General features: G+C 43.2%; 1 long non-coding RNA gene across 1 annotated transcript; it reads left to right on the plus strand.

The window, feature by feature from the left end:
- Positions 1–2899: 2899 nt before the first annotated feature.
- Positions 2900–13799, plus strand: LOC125943323 (uncharacterized). The gene is made up of 4 exons (XR_007465735.1): positions 2900–3028; positions 4976–5088; positions 8964–9020; positions 13665–13799. It is a non-coding gene; the product is annotated as an uncharacterized LOC125943323 (long non-coding RNA).
- The last annotated feature ends 800 nt before the right edge of the window (positions 13800–14599 follow it).

The following is a 14599-nucleotide window of genomic DNA, read 5'->3' on the forward strand; positions in this document are numbered from 1 at the left end:
GCGATTTCATCATGGACCAAATGAGCAACAGTCGCTTATATGAGACTAAATTATCAGCGCGCAATCAATGAAAGACAAACCACAGCATATCAGTGGATACCAGGGGCCACTACGGCATCTATGGTAACGACCACGACAACACTCGAACTATAGTTTGCCGTTTACCGTCAGCGTCTATATACAGCTCCGCTTTCTGAATGGAATATCGCCAACTGAAAAAAAAAGTATGGAAGATTGCATCGGGGACGCAGCCCCAGTGGGGTACGTGAAACGTCTTGTGCGTGCTGCTGAGTTTGTACGGGCACTAGACTAACGAATACACAAGTTGCATTTAATCACGCATTACAAAGATTACATGCCTAATCTATGACAGTGATAGTACAGGTCCTACGGTCTAATCTTGCAATCGTGCTTTCTGCCTATTGGTAATGGTCCTCTTTGTTTTGCGAATCTCGCTCTATTTACTCCGAAGTGGTGGAGATGGGGGTGGGCTGTGCAGTAGCGAGTCGGGCAGCGACTAATGCAGCTTGGGGTGTATGAGGTGGCTCGGGGGGTTGCTAGGTCAGTGCTAGGTAATGCCGAAAGAAGTACGACTCATTGGGCCTGAAGACGGCATGAATGCCGCGGGTGAACGTCAAATCAAGACATGCACCAGTGAGGGTTGTTTGCTGGCTGGCGTAGCTTGCCTGGTACAGGCTAAAATGTTGGCGTAGGTACTGGAATAGTCGCCTCCGTTAAATGTGGGGATCGCGAATCGTGAACCCTTTGTCTTGCTGTCGAAGTCTCCTCACGCCATTTCTAGACCCTACGTGTCGAACGCGGGGGCGCCATAGGAGAGCAAGCGTGAAAATTCTGCAGAAAATAGCGCAATTGTAGGCCTTATAACTTCCGATGAACAAACGTTTGAGTTTCATGAATTATACCTACTAGGGCAGAGTGATTTATCTTAAATGCAACCACTCCCGCTTGGATCGACAAACGTACAACACGGCTATGTCTATCTGAACGCCTAGAGAAAGGCTAAATTTAGCTCAGATTGCGTCGTGCGTGATGCAACAACGATGTCATGTGTGCACACGACACAGGCATGATCGAGTAATGGCGTTTTTCTTCTACATAAAAATGCCAAGTAAGGCGTGTGGGTGGTACGGTTGCAAAGTTAAATATGATAATAGTATTACCTGTTTTCGTTACATGACTTTAGCAAGCGACGCCCCTATGCTGATAGAACTGAAAGACATGCCACACAAAAACGAAATAATGTTTTGCATGTGGCTTGACTTGACCTTCCCAATTGACTATTAATTCCCCATCGGAATGGCCGACAGCCTTACATGTCACGACTGGGGCTGCGAGAAGACAATTTACATATCCTTTGTGAGTGCCATCGCTACAGTGTGTATAGAAAAGAAAACATGACTAGTCTTGCTAGACTGGGCAATCCCCCGGGCCGGAGGAAAGAATCCTCGGATATTGGTCCACACTGTCCTCAATAACAGAAGGTATTGAAAGTGTTACTGCGCTCTCTTGGAAACATGTGGACTGGCTGACATACTGTGAGAGTTGCGCAGATCCTGGGACAGTGGCCTCGCGAGTCTACGATGTATAACGCCATGAAAGTGTTGTTGCATTTCTTGAGTTGGACCAGCCTATATGACCACTTGTGGTTGACTAAACAATGAAAATTTGTGCATATCTATGCGAGATACTGTCAAATTTTCATCTCTCCTTCCAATATATTTAATTACCTTTATGCCTTTCTCTGGTGGGGCGAATCAAATTGCATCACCTCCGCCGCCATCGGCCCGGTATTTCACTATCTTCGGGATCAGCCCCCGCATTTCTGTGCCCACGCCGTGATACGGACGTAAGGCAGCCAGGTTACCCCCCTGGGATCGCATGCTCGGGATGCATACGGGGGCTAGAGGTAAACACCTTCACTGTTAAAATGTGTGCAACTTTGCTACACATACAAGCTCGCATTCTCGGCTACTGACACTAACAGAGTCTATCGTCGCCATTCTGTAGCTGTAATTATGCACCAGTGAGGTGCCCTTTGCTTCAAAAAAAATTAATAACAGAAGCTGGAATCTAGAATTAGCCGCAGAGTAGGCAAAAGTAACGGTACATACATTATTGGAATCAATATTATAATAAAGCCGCAGTTTCTCCCGAAAGGCGAAGCATCAATTGAGATTAGTAGAGAGCTATACGGAGTAAGGATATTAGTTTTATCGGCTGTATAAACTTGGACACATTCGCTTACTAACTGAATTAACAAGCATAGTGTCAGCGCGCACAAGCAAATATGAATAGATCACACTCGATGACCTCACACAAACATTGTCAAAACGCTGGCATGAGAAAGCGCGCCCGCAGCAGCGAGCGAAGGTAGTACAAGTACGCAGTTGCTCGCCTAACAGAAGCCGCACCCCGTCCCTCCCGCGCTGCCTTCCCACTTTCCTCCTTGCGCCCGGTTGCAAGATACACTGTAAAAAATTTCCGTAATTTTACAGCGAAAACCTACGTAAAATTTACGCAGACCATTCCGTTTTATGAAAAACGGCGGGATCCTACGTAAAAAAGACGGACGTGAGCCCCGTTTATAAAAAAACGGCAGGATTGTACGTAAAAAAGACGGACGTGAGCTCCGTTTTTGAAATACGGAGAGCCGTCCGTAATTTCATGTGGAGGGCAACTGAACATGTCACGAGTGAAAAATGAACACGCAAAGAATATAACGAAAAGACACTGTCTACTCTAACTGCCAGTTACATATATCACCATAGATAACGCTGTTTGAACATTATGCGCGTGCGAGTATAGTAAACACACAAAAAGAAGCAGGTAGGGTTTGAGCGGTGGCGCTGCTTACCACACCTTCATCGCGCCTACACGCTGGGTTGCATTTCTCCGGCACAAACAACCGTACGAGTGGTCGCTAATGGCGGACGGTGGAGGTGGTGTTCCTGGCGCATTTGTGATTTCACTCTAAATAGGAAGGAATCGGCGCTGGATTGTTACACAAGTAAGTGATTTACGTGTCCTTTTTTCGTTATTGGTGCACGTTGCGCGTGCGAAATGCTCCGCGATGGCCGGTGATGGGCTCAATTGTGTTGTGTGAGCACGCTTTTAACGAGATTCCTTGGCCATGAGGATTGACAAAGCGACATTGCGAGTCTGTGATAAAGGGGTGTTGCATTTGTTGTGTTGAATGCATACTCACTACAGCTGAGACGCGTAGGCAATATTAGCGGCGTTGACGCCTCTAGCAGCTCCTTTGTCGTCTGTATGTGGCCGCTGGTTTACTGACGTTAGCATTCCAGTTTGTAGTGTGTTGTGTTGTGTGCTCGGCGTTCCAAAATTAAGTGAAGGCGTTGTACCCATTACTATCGCTTCCGACGCGGTGCAACGCTATGTTACCAATATTCGGTGACGCATTGAATCAAAGTGAAATTTTTAGCAATTATTATAAGCTTCGGACGCAGTGCCCTGGCTGGGCTGTGCCTAATCGCAGTGTTCACACCTGGGATTGGAAGATTGGTCATGTATGAAGACCTCATAGAGCATGTTTGATGTGCATGCCCCTTCATTACAATGAAATGACGGTGGAGCGTGCTTATTGCCGTAACCTTGTGCCATCTGCAGTGTTAGGTAACACGGGTGTCACACGGTGCCCTTTCGTTAGTAGTAGAGCCCGAGCACTCGTGCACGATCGCAATTGAAAGTTGTCCGCGTGATACCCGTTAAGGTTCATTGCAAAGGAAACGGATTATTTTCTACCTGGCAATCTGTATTAGTTTTTTTTTGACAGCTACCAGGCTGACGATTAACGTTCTGACGAAGTACGTGAGGATATCACGTATTCTGGGAGGGAGGATTGCCGCTTAATAATTCTGCATAACAATACTGCAATAATTCTAAAATGCGTGCATGTGTTGTAAGTTATGCAGGGCAAAATATTTTGTCAGCTAATTTTTCGAATAGAAGGTGCTTCATAAAGTTTTTTTGCAAATAAGTTAAACGAGGCCATTAGCACTTTATAAAATACTGTGAGCTATCTCACAGCAATAACAGTAACTCAGTGACGAGCTTATATGCATAGTGTAATTCAGTGGCGCACCGACGGGGGGGGGGGGGAGGGGGCTTCGGGGGTTGTAACCCCCCCCCCCTGAGGCCGACTTAACCCCCCCCTATTTTGTTTCACTCCGTTTCTTTTCTTGCGCATTTGAGTACTGCAACTAATGGTATCTTCGACTGGTCGCATCCATCCCCCGAAGCAGAGTGATGCAGATCTGGCGTTCCCTGAACTCGGAGGTAGAGGACAAGCGCGCAAGCCGAACGTGTGACTCGCTCTCGGAGGAGGAAATGGCAGATGCGATACCACGTGACTAGTGCTAACGTCCGATGTTTCGCCTATCCAAAGATAAGCCGGCGGATGCACCGGTGGGACGACCATTCGTTGAGACGCCAGCATGCTGTGGCCTAGGTTGCCTAGGCTACAATGGAACGTCGCCAAGAACGGCGACGCTGTACTTTGATGACGTTTCTGGAAACGCTCTCATCTCGGCGACTGCTCCGACGACAGGTCTCGGAGCGTCTCAGAGCGCTCGACGCGGGAGGAGAGCGATCGAAAAGAACCAGCCGAACGCAAGGCACGCAGCCTCTTTCAACCAGCCGAAGACAACGCCGCTCGATAGAGCGCTCTAGAGCGCTCCGAGGTGACCAGTCGAAGATACCATAAGATATAAGACGCGTAATCGTCTGCACACTCACAAAAAGCGCATTTTTTGACAATTTCCCGTGAAGAAATGGAAATTAGTGCTATTTAGACGGTATTGACAAACTGTCAACCCCCCCCCCCCCCCTGGCAGAGATCCTGGGTACGCTACTTGTGTAATTGTATATAAAAATGTTTGTGCTTTGCTTTGGATGACCGGTCAGAAAGTAACTGATATCAGTATTTCATTTGCAGCTGTTGCACCAGTGAAGGATGTCTGTGTGCCGCCTTGCATTCAGTTTCTCAGCCATGGGGGCCTGCTTGCAACACCAGTGGAAAAGCAGTCTTGCATTGTGCTATTTGTTCTGGTAAGCTGGACCATTCTATCGTATATCAGTCATGCATATGCAGTCCTAATGGACATTGACTGCAAATGTTGTTGGAATGACAATGCCTATACAAGTATAATAATTGTTGCAGATGCATCCAAAAGATAAATGATGTTTTGTTTTTCCTGGGGCAACCAATTGGTTCAGCATGAGGACGTCGACTTAAAAGTGGTATTGTTTCAGACTTGTCTAGGATGCACATGAGTGGTGTTCAAAAAACACTAATAGCACCGGAATTCGGGATTTGAGGCAACAGATAAAACACGCACCAATAAGTTATTCTTTGTCCAGTTTGCCTCTATGAGTATGCAAAAACACCTGCATACTGACCTCTAACACTGTCATGCATGGGCCCCATGGTAACGAAGTGTAGCCACAGTTAAGCTCACTGTTAGCCATTGTTCAGCTTACTATAATAGGTGAAGATGCCTCGACGGATTTGCGTGAGACATTGGAAAGTATCATAACAAGGTAAAATATAGCCTGAGCACGCAGCTGTGTCACGTGGTCAGGTGACCGAAATATATGAATATTTTGAAGGGAATGAACAGCACTACTGCCAGAACAAAGTGAAGGCAACGGGCACAGCAACATATTCCCTTTATCCTGTCTATGGCACAATTCAGTTCCTTCCTAAACATGCACCAACCAGCCCAGTTCAGAACGCTCTCGCAGTTCATCTGAATACCTCAATTTGTCTAGAAGATTAAGTGATTACACACTAGCATATGTGGGGGCTAGTCTGCGAATTTTGTATGTTTTGAACATGTGCCATGAGGATTCTTCTTTGCTCAAAACTTGATATACAACTGCACAAAGCAGCATCGATAGCTATGTTGCTTCCCCATCTTGTATCGAGGGTCTGTGAGTGTTTCCTAAGATAGTCCTTGAGTTTTCGTCCTGTTTGTCCTACATAATTGCTGCTGCAGGGCACTAGGATGTTGTAAACAGCACCAACTGCACTTCCTATGACCACCAGCACATACTTCTTGATGCAAACTTCACGTCTTGGCCTGGTCCGCTTGACATTTTTGTACCTGCCCAGTTTGTTTGGCCCTGAAAATAAAAATGTAGTTCCAACTGTCCCCAGCAATTTGCTTGAATTGACAGCTTCCTTTGTGTACATATTGTATAGCAGTGGTAGGCCTTGGCTTCCTTGAAGTACTCCGACTGGAGACTTCACCTATGTTCAGCTCCGTTAAATGCTTCTTGGCAACGCATGCCGAAAGGCAGTGCGAACACACTGTTAAAAGCAACCGTACTTGGGTCTGGAAGCTCCCCTCCACTTCGTGGTGGTGCCAAGACTGCTCCCTTGTGTTCCTGTAGCAACAACACGCTTCAGTGTTCAAGTGCGATAATAGGAAAGGCCAAGACACTTTTGAGTGTGGATCATAGATCCAGCACAATGCTCACCACAGAAAACCTTCACGCTAGATATTGGAGCTTGCTTTCCAGCAGTTTTACTTCCATGAGCACACCTAGCACTGTGGAGGAGACATTAAAAAAAATGGCTGAACTCCTTGAGTAGCCTTGCTTGGCAACTTCTCACAGACAAAAACACTGTCAGGTAACTGTAAAACACTAGCTATTGTGGGCACCAGTGTAGTAAAGTTATTTTGCTTCATTAGCAACTTTCTCCTCTATATTAGGTGAAGTAAGGCTACTAAATGGGTTGAGTGATTTTTTTTCTGTCTTCTCAGCAGTGCTAGATGAGTTCACGTACGGAGAAAAACTACCATTAGACAGTGATCTTCCATTTCTGGACCGCAGGGTTTTCTTTGGTTAGTGATATGTGTGCTGGAACTATACCCAATGTTTGGAGGAGGCTATTCTGCCTTCCGCGTCGGCACACTCTTTGACTGTGAAGCTCATCACAGGAACACCAAAAGGTGTCCTCAAGAAATCGAGGCATCACCATGTGGAGGAGAGCTTCTGAACTCATGTCTAACATTTGCTTGCAGTGTGGTGGCCACTGTTATATCATATTCACAAGGTCAGTCATAGTCTCAAATAGACTGTTGGGAAAGCTGGAACTTTCCTTTTATTTTTCACGTCGAGCAATCGGGGTACATTGTGCGAAAAGTTGACTCGGATCGAGCCTTGACGCAAAGTGTAGCAAAAGGCAGAACAGCAGTTCATCAACTGTGCGGTTGTTTACATTATCCCGCTATCCTGCAGCTGCAACTACGCAGGACACACAGGCCTAGTATATATAGATGTTTGTCTGTAAACAAAATTCTTTGCCTGCGTTCGTGTTGTCTAGCCTTCTCCTGTCTTTTCGTGCTGTCCCCAAGTTATCCCATAGGTACACTCTTGCATAACTTGCAATTATAAGATTCATGCTTGAGAATATAATCGGAAACTGTGCCATATGGATGACATTATTCATTACACGTGTTGGTGTTAAAGAAAGTAAGTGGCTGTGCAGTCTGGGTAGGGCTTCAGATCTGCTTGTTATAGCTATTCTTAAGTTGCTTCCAAAACTTGAGATACAACGATTCAAGCTATGTCTGTGAAAACACTGCATCATGTTACAAGGAAATGTTAGAACACTCATAGGAAATAGCTCGGTATTGCGAGAGGTTGTAGAAATTTGCTTTCTACAGCATTTTATAAAGATGTTTTTTAACTCCCGCATCTATCGTGTTGTCTCATCACAAAACTGTAAACAAATATGAGTATTATGCCTTGAGTTTTAGTAAAGATTACTCTAATATGATTAATCCTTTCAGACGCTATGCACGCAATTCAATACACCAAGATAGTGTCTTAATAGCAATAGCATTGATTAAAGTAAGGATATTTAAAATGTGTCCCGTACATCTTGAAACTCTTCTGATTGAAATAGTGCTGCAAGATTGAATTACACAGGCAAATTGTTTTAGTAAAGTAAGTATGAAGGTAGATGGTTGGGTTCTTTGCTTGGTATATGTCACTTCTTTCATCGTTTTTCACAGTGTGTTGCACCAGTCATAATTTTTGAGTGGCTGGATAGGTGCTGTTCAAGCCTGGTAGACATGAAATAGTTGATGTTTGCAAATCTCATGTACTTGCACTGAGTTTTTGCATGGAGTGCACATTCTATAAACTTCACAAACTCACTAAAGAACTGAAAACTCTTAATCTATTGTGCATCTGTAAGCATTTTATGAATCTGAAAATGTAAGAAATGCGGTGAAGCTAAGTTTTCAATCAACACAACTGATTGGCATGTGAAAGGGTTAAGGTAAGACGCTCCTTAAAACAATTTCTCGAAACATCGCAACATACCACCTGAGGGTCTCCCACCTTAACCTCTTACTACTGTTTTGCTAATCACAATATTGACTGAATGCAATATTTTTCTGACCAGTCTTTCGTGTAATGTAAAGAAAATTAACACGCCTAGTCTTACATGAAGATAAATTTGAAATCATTTATTTATTGCACTCACTTGGCAGCAGTTCGGAACTGTTCTTTATCAGTATAGTACTTGTGATTCACCTTTGTATTGCTGAGTACAGGTAGAGATATGGTTAGTTGTTTAATAAAAAGGATCCCTAATTTTCTACTTTCTGATTGTAGCTTAGACCGTCACTTGTACTTCACAACGAGGGGACTGCGGTAGCTAGGATATATAGTTTTCCTGAGAATTTTCATAGATGCAATTTTTATTCTGTCTACTAGCATGTTTGTATTACAGCATGAATTTCATAGATTAGAGGCTCCATGAAGGTACATTCTGTCGTTGAATGTCTATGAGATGGTTAAGCAGGTTGACTGTATCTAGTTACAACTCCTCATGTTCTGTGGCAGTTACATTTGCGTGGTTTAGTGCTGTCAGTGTAAGCTTAACATTTCTTTCCTTCTCCCAGGAAGGACACAAGCATTGAGGAGCCATTTGACCTGCCACTACACTGATATTGTATTTGGTAGGTTCTATTACAGGTTTTCTTTCATGTAGTAGTACCTGCTATAATTGTGCATAATGTGTTCAGACCCTTAGTCAGCAGGCTGTTTGACAACAGGTATTTACAAATGAAGAACTAACAAGATTTTCAAGGTCATTAGTGATACAATTGTTGCACACTGCTGAATTTTCCCGCAAATTAAATTATGAGCCATCCAGCAACTGCTGCTCTCCTGCCTTAATGCACAAACCTTCAAATACTGTTACCCCTATCTCACAAGTGTACAGAAGGTGCAGATGACTGTTCACAGCGACAAGGTCATAATTTTTACTTACATGCAAAAGTGAGTCGAACGTCAGGTACACATTTGAACTTTTCCAAAACAAGTTCGTCATCATAGTGCACAAATGCACATGTAACTTACCGCAATAAAAATACACGGGCACAAGAAAGGGAGACAAAGACAAGCGCTTCGTGACTCAGAAGTGCGTGACATAAGTGTTCCGACCAATTATTATTCCCTAAATTTTCTTCTACTGATCCAGGACTCCTGTGACTGCTTGCCTTAGGCAACATACACTGTTGCCTTCTTGCCCTAGAAAACATAACTAGTGCCTTCTTGCAGCCCTTTAAACTGGCAACATCTTCACCACCGACAGTAGAGCATGTTCAGATAAATTCAACTAGACATGCCTGGTGACCACTTAATTTTGGTGAACAAATTTTATTTGGTGCCCGAGCCTGACGACAATGAAATCAATGGTATCTTCTATTTTGTTGTAGCGTAAGCTGAACGACAGGGACAACAGAAAAGCAAATTCGACGCACAGCCAGCGTTAACGTTCAACAACAGATTCGTTTCCAGTTCTCGTCACTATATATACCCTCAAAACATCATACAAAACGTGTAAAAAATCGGTAAACATGAACTAAAAAAAACAGGAACCACACGCATGCAGTTTTTTAGGCACACAGATTGACAGACATATACACGTTTAACGCGAACAAAGATCGCATCATCTTTCACCTGCTTCTACTCATGATAACTGTTTTTTTAAATCTAGGTTTGCACTTGCATCTTTGGCAATGGAGGGAAGGAAAACCGTCAGCAGCCAGGTATTTAATTTGTTATTGTGTTCTCGTAGCCTGTCATTTATACATCTACCAGTTTAACCAATGTAGGACCATCTACACTCAAAGGAATGTCGTATACAACACACGTGATGCAATCAATGAATTTGTTTTTATGTTCCTTTTCGCATGCAGTATCCGCAATTCTTTCTGGCCTTGTCTTCTTACACTGGCTCCCCAATTTATTAGGAGCTGGAAAAACAATGTTGATGTCACACCTTCCAGTAGTCTTTATTCTGTGGGAGAAACTATGTATAAAGGGGATGACAGCAACCTTTCTTTTCTTTATGTCGGTGTTTGTACCATCCACTTGCTCGGAACCTTTTTCCACTTGGCTCGGGTAACCAGCGCCGCTTAAATGTGAGACTTGCCATCCGAAGCTATTGTGCATTAGGTGCTGGCATGGCTTCTACAGCGCTTCACTGAAACACACTTTCGTGATTCCCCTCTTCGCAAGTTTTGTATGCGTGGAATGAAATGGTAAAAGGGGCTTACTTGCCCTAGCTTCTTAACACCAGCAGGTTTTGTTATCGGTGAGCACAAAATTAATGTCAAGGAATCTAATCTTCCCGCAACATGGCTATCCTGCACCTAATGCACGATAGCTTCGAATGGCGAGTCTCACGTTTAAGCGGCTTTGGTTACCCGAGCCACGTGCTCGTGTCAGTCGCAGTAGGACTGCTTAAAAAGGCACAGCAAAAAGGTTCCGAGCAGGTATATCGTACAAGTACCGACATAAAGAAAAAGATTGCTGCCATCCCCTACATACATAGTTTCTCCCACAGCTTAAAGATTGCTGGAAGGAGTGACATCAATGTTGTTTTTTCGACGCCTAATAAATTTATGAGGAAGTCAAGGCCAGAAAGAATTTGAGATACTGCATGCGAGAAGGAACATAAAAGCGAATTCATTGATTATATCGTGTGTGTTGTATACCGCATTCCTCTTGGGTGTGGAGGGTCCTACATTGGTCAAACTGGTAGATGTATAAATAACAGGCTATGAGAACACAATAACAAATTAAATACCCTGGCTGCTGACAGTTTTCTTGTTCTTCATTGCCAAAGATGCAAGTGCAAACCTAGATTCAAAAAAGCAGTTATCATGAACAGAAGCAGGTGCAAGATGATGCGCTTAACTATAGACACTAGAAACATATCAACATTTGGTGACGCATGCATCAGTAAGCCTTCAATTTCATTATCCTCGAAAGAGCTTGTACATCTTTGTTCGTGTTAAACGTGTACATGTCTCAATCTCTGTGGCTAAAAAAACTGCATGCGTGTGGTTCCAGGTTTTCTTTAGTTATGTTTACCGAGCCTTTACACATATTATGTTGTATGACGTTTTGAGGGTATATATAGTGACGAGAACGGGAAATAAATCTGTTGTTGGAAGATAACACTGTGTGCATGCCAAATGTGCCTTTCTGTTGTACCTGTTGTTCAGCCTTGCGCTACAACAAAACAAAAGATGCCATACAAACAAGCCCCCACAGCTACCCTCATCGTTAGTTTCGCAAGAAAAAGAATTGTCTTTGAAAATACAATATAGAAGCATCTGTTCAATTGGAAGCATTTTTTTGAATTTTGCTGAATCCGCATTTTGAATTATCCCAAAGAAAAAGTGTGGCTATGGCTCTAAGAATATTTTGGCACAGACTGCAGGCAAATAGCATGAATTCCAACTAATTACCACGGAGTATCCCTGCTACGATATGAAGAAGTAAACCTTTGAAAACACAACGTTGCACATATGTGTGTTTTTATCTGCATCTATTAGCAGCACGGAATTTGGCCATCCTGTTGCCATTAAAGTCCCAGACATTTGGGGCAAATTGCTCTGCCCTAGTTGACTTTCAAAATCCACGAGAAGCGCTCATATTTGGGCATTGCTTTAGTTTCAGCTTTACTTTAAAATTTCTTTAGGAGAGGCGGGATTCTTAAAAAATTCCTAAATTAAGCACGTCACGGAAGTAATGCTGTCTGGAAGGACATGTTGCATAATTTGTTTCGTTGTGGGGTTGCCAGTCATGGAATGGACAGAATAAACGGTGTACTGCATGTAGCTGCCACATATGGGGTCCATGTGTACTTGTTGCAGGTTCCTTTACGTCGCGAAAGTGCTACAGGTTGCTTCGAAAAGCACAGACTGACAAAACGGCAAATTTTTGGGTGAACACAGCGCATAATTATAACTTTTTAAGGAGATGGAGATAGTATGTTGACGCACTAACGAACATAACTTTCAGTTATCATTGCTTAAGTAAAAAGTATATTGCACATTGCTATTTTCGTGACAAAACAAACCAAATCTGAAAGAGGCTAAAAGGCGCGCATGTTGTGGTGCAAGGCATGCTTTCTTCATATTGTTACTAATTTATAAGCTTGTCATCTGGACAGTACCTCTGGCTTGGTTGTTTTGCATCGGAATGGTACAACATGAGTGGTTTGAGCTCGTTTCAAGAGTGCTTCATTGTTTTTGGAAAACAGTGGAATCTGCAAGGTTTTCTGTTAGGGCAGTGAAGGTTGAAAGCCGTGGTCCGCAGTATGTGGTCGTGGTAGCTCTACCTACATGCAGAAAATGTAATCTCTGAATGTCAATGTGCACGTGAGAGCTTTGCCTGTTCCAAGTGAGCCATCAAATGACTTGGGGAGGTTTCATCTGAAGCTTTTCATGTTATAAGGCTAGGAACATATACCAACAAGGCAGAGTATGACATTTTTTATGACCCATTTGTTTTGACCAGAGCACTGGTAATTATATTTGTGACTTGGAAATCATTTATTGTTGATGTATCTGACTAAAAACGGTGATGATGGTGGTACAGTAAACCTTGTTACAAGAGACACTCAAGAGACCCGGGAAACATGTCGCTTGTAACCAAGGTCTCTTGTAACCAAAAATTCTAAAAATACTGAGGAGTCGGACTAGACCACTTTATTATACATCAGCACCAAAGTGTGTTTAAACACATCTTTGATGCGAACAGAGCTGTCTCATGGAAACATGGCAATGGCTCCGGAGTATGACTACCGGCATACAAAGCGAACAGCACCGCAGACGCTGTGACGGAAATCCAACTCAATGGTACTCTGTCGCAGAGTCGGTGTGGGACCGCCACAGCGATTATAGAAGCATAATCGCAGAAAATTCTGTGAAATTGGTAGTCTCAACCATGCGAGGAATGACAGCCGGCTGCGGAATGGAACAAAATCGAGCCAAGGGAATGAAAATTGCAGCACATACCAGTTAGTACGACGTTAGCCGCATTACGTAAGCGTGTCTGGGTTGTGTCTCTTATAAATAGTGAAGAATTTGCTCTAGGGACATAAAAAGTTGTCCTTAGTAACCGAGTGTCTCTTGTAACCATGTCTCTTGTATGCAATGTTGTTAACATGGCGAACATAGGAAAACCAACCAAACCATTTTCAAATGTCTCTCATAACCGAGTGTCTCTTGTAACAGTGTCTCTTGTAACGAGATTTTACTAATAAAGAGTCTTAATTGATTGGTGTTCTTTTCCCTTTTCAGGCAAAGCAGGAGGCATGTGCAAGCAACTAGTCATTCCGATTCTCAACCAATCCTTCTAGTCAGGCCATTTCTAGTGTCTTATCTTGCAAGTTCTTTTTTTCAGTAAAGCACAATAAACATGCAGTTTCGTTCAGATTCAGGTGGCTTGTTGCTTTTTGGGCACGAATTTGTATGTATGCTTTGTACACGTCATGTACAGAACTCAAATGCAACATGGCAACACTGACACGAAAATGACGCGGTGTAAAAGACAGTTACCCAAGGAGGAAACGTGCACACACAGCATGTTGAGCGTGGTGTATGTCCGCTTATGTGCATTGATTTCTGCCCCATTTCAAGCTATATCTGATGCGAGTTAGCCATGTTGTTATGTACAACTTGGTATAACTTATTTCAATGAAACAAACAATTTTCTCATTGTCTGGACATATACACCCGCATCATCATTTACAAAACAAATTTTCAGCTGTTGATACGAAGCAAGATAAAGCTGAACAAGTTCGTACGGATTCATGGTGCCAGGAACGCAAGCATAGAAAACATGGACACAAGAAGAACAAAAAAAAGGTGCTTCTGTCTTCCTTTTTGTTCTTTTTGTGTGTTTTATGTGCATACCTTTCCTCGCCACGGTCTATCCGTTTTTAATTAAAAAAGTACGGGGCTCAATTTACAGAATTTCCGTTCTACGGAGCTCACCGTTTTGTATTTGGAAAATACAGACAATTCTGTGATCACAACTACGGAAATCACCATTTTCCATTCGACGGAAATCACCGTTTTCCATTTGACGGAACTCTCCGTTTTTCATTCGACGGAAAAATTTTTTACAGACTGTCCGTTTTACGGAAACTCCGTTTTTCATTTACGGAAAGTGTCCGGCAACTTTTTACCTTCAACTTTCACCGTAAACTGAAGCAATTTTTTTTTACAGTGTA

The sequence above is a fragment of the Dermacentor silvarum genome, chromosome 2 (genome assembly GCF_013339745.2).
Source record: "Dermacentor silvarum isolate Dsil-2018 chromosome 2, BIME_Dsil_1.4, whole genome shotgun sequence".
In the NCBI taxonomy this organism is placed as follows: domain Eukaryota; kingdom Metazoa; phylum Arthropoda; class Arachnida; order Ixodida; family Ixodidae; genus Dermacentor; species Dermacentor silvarum.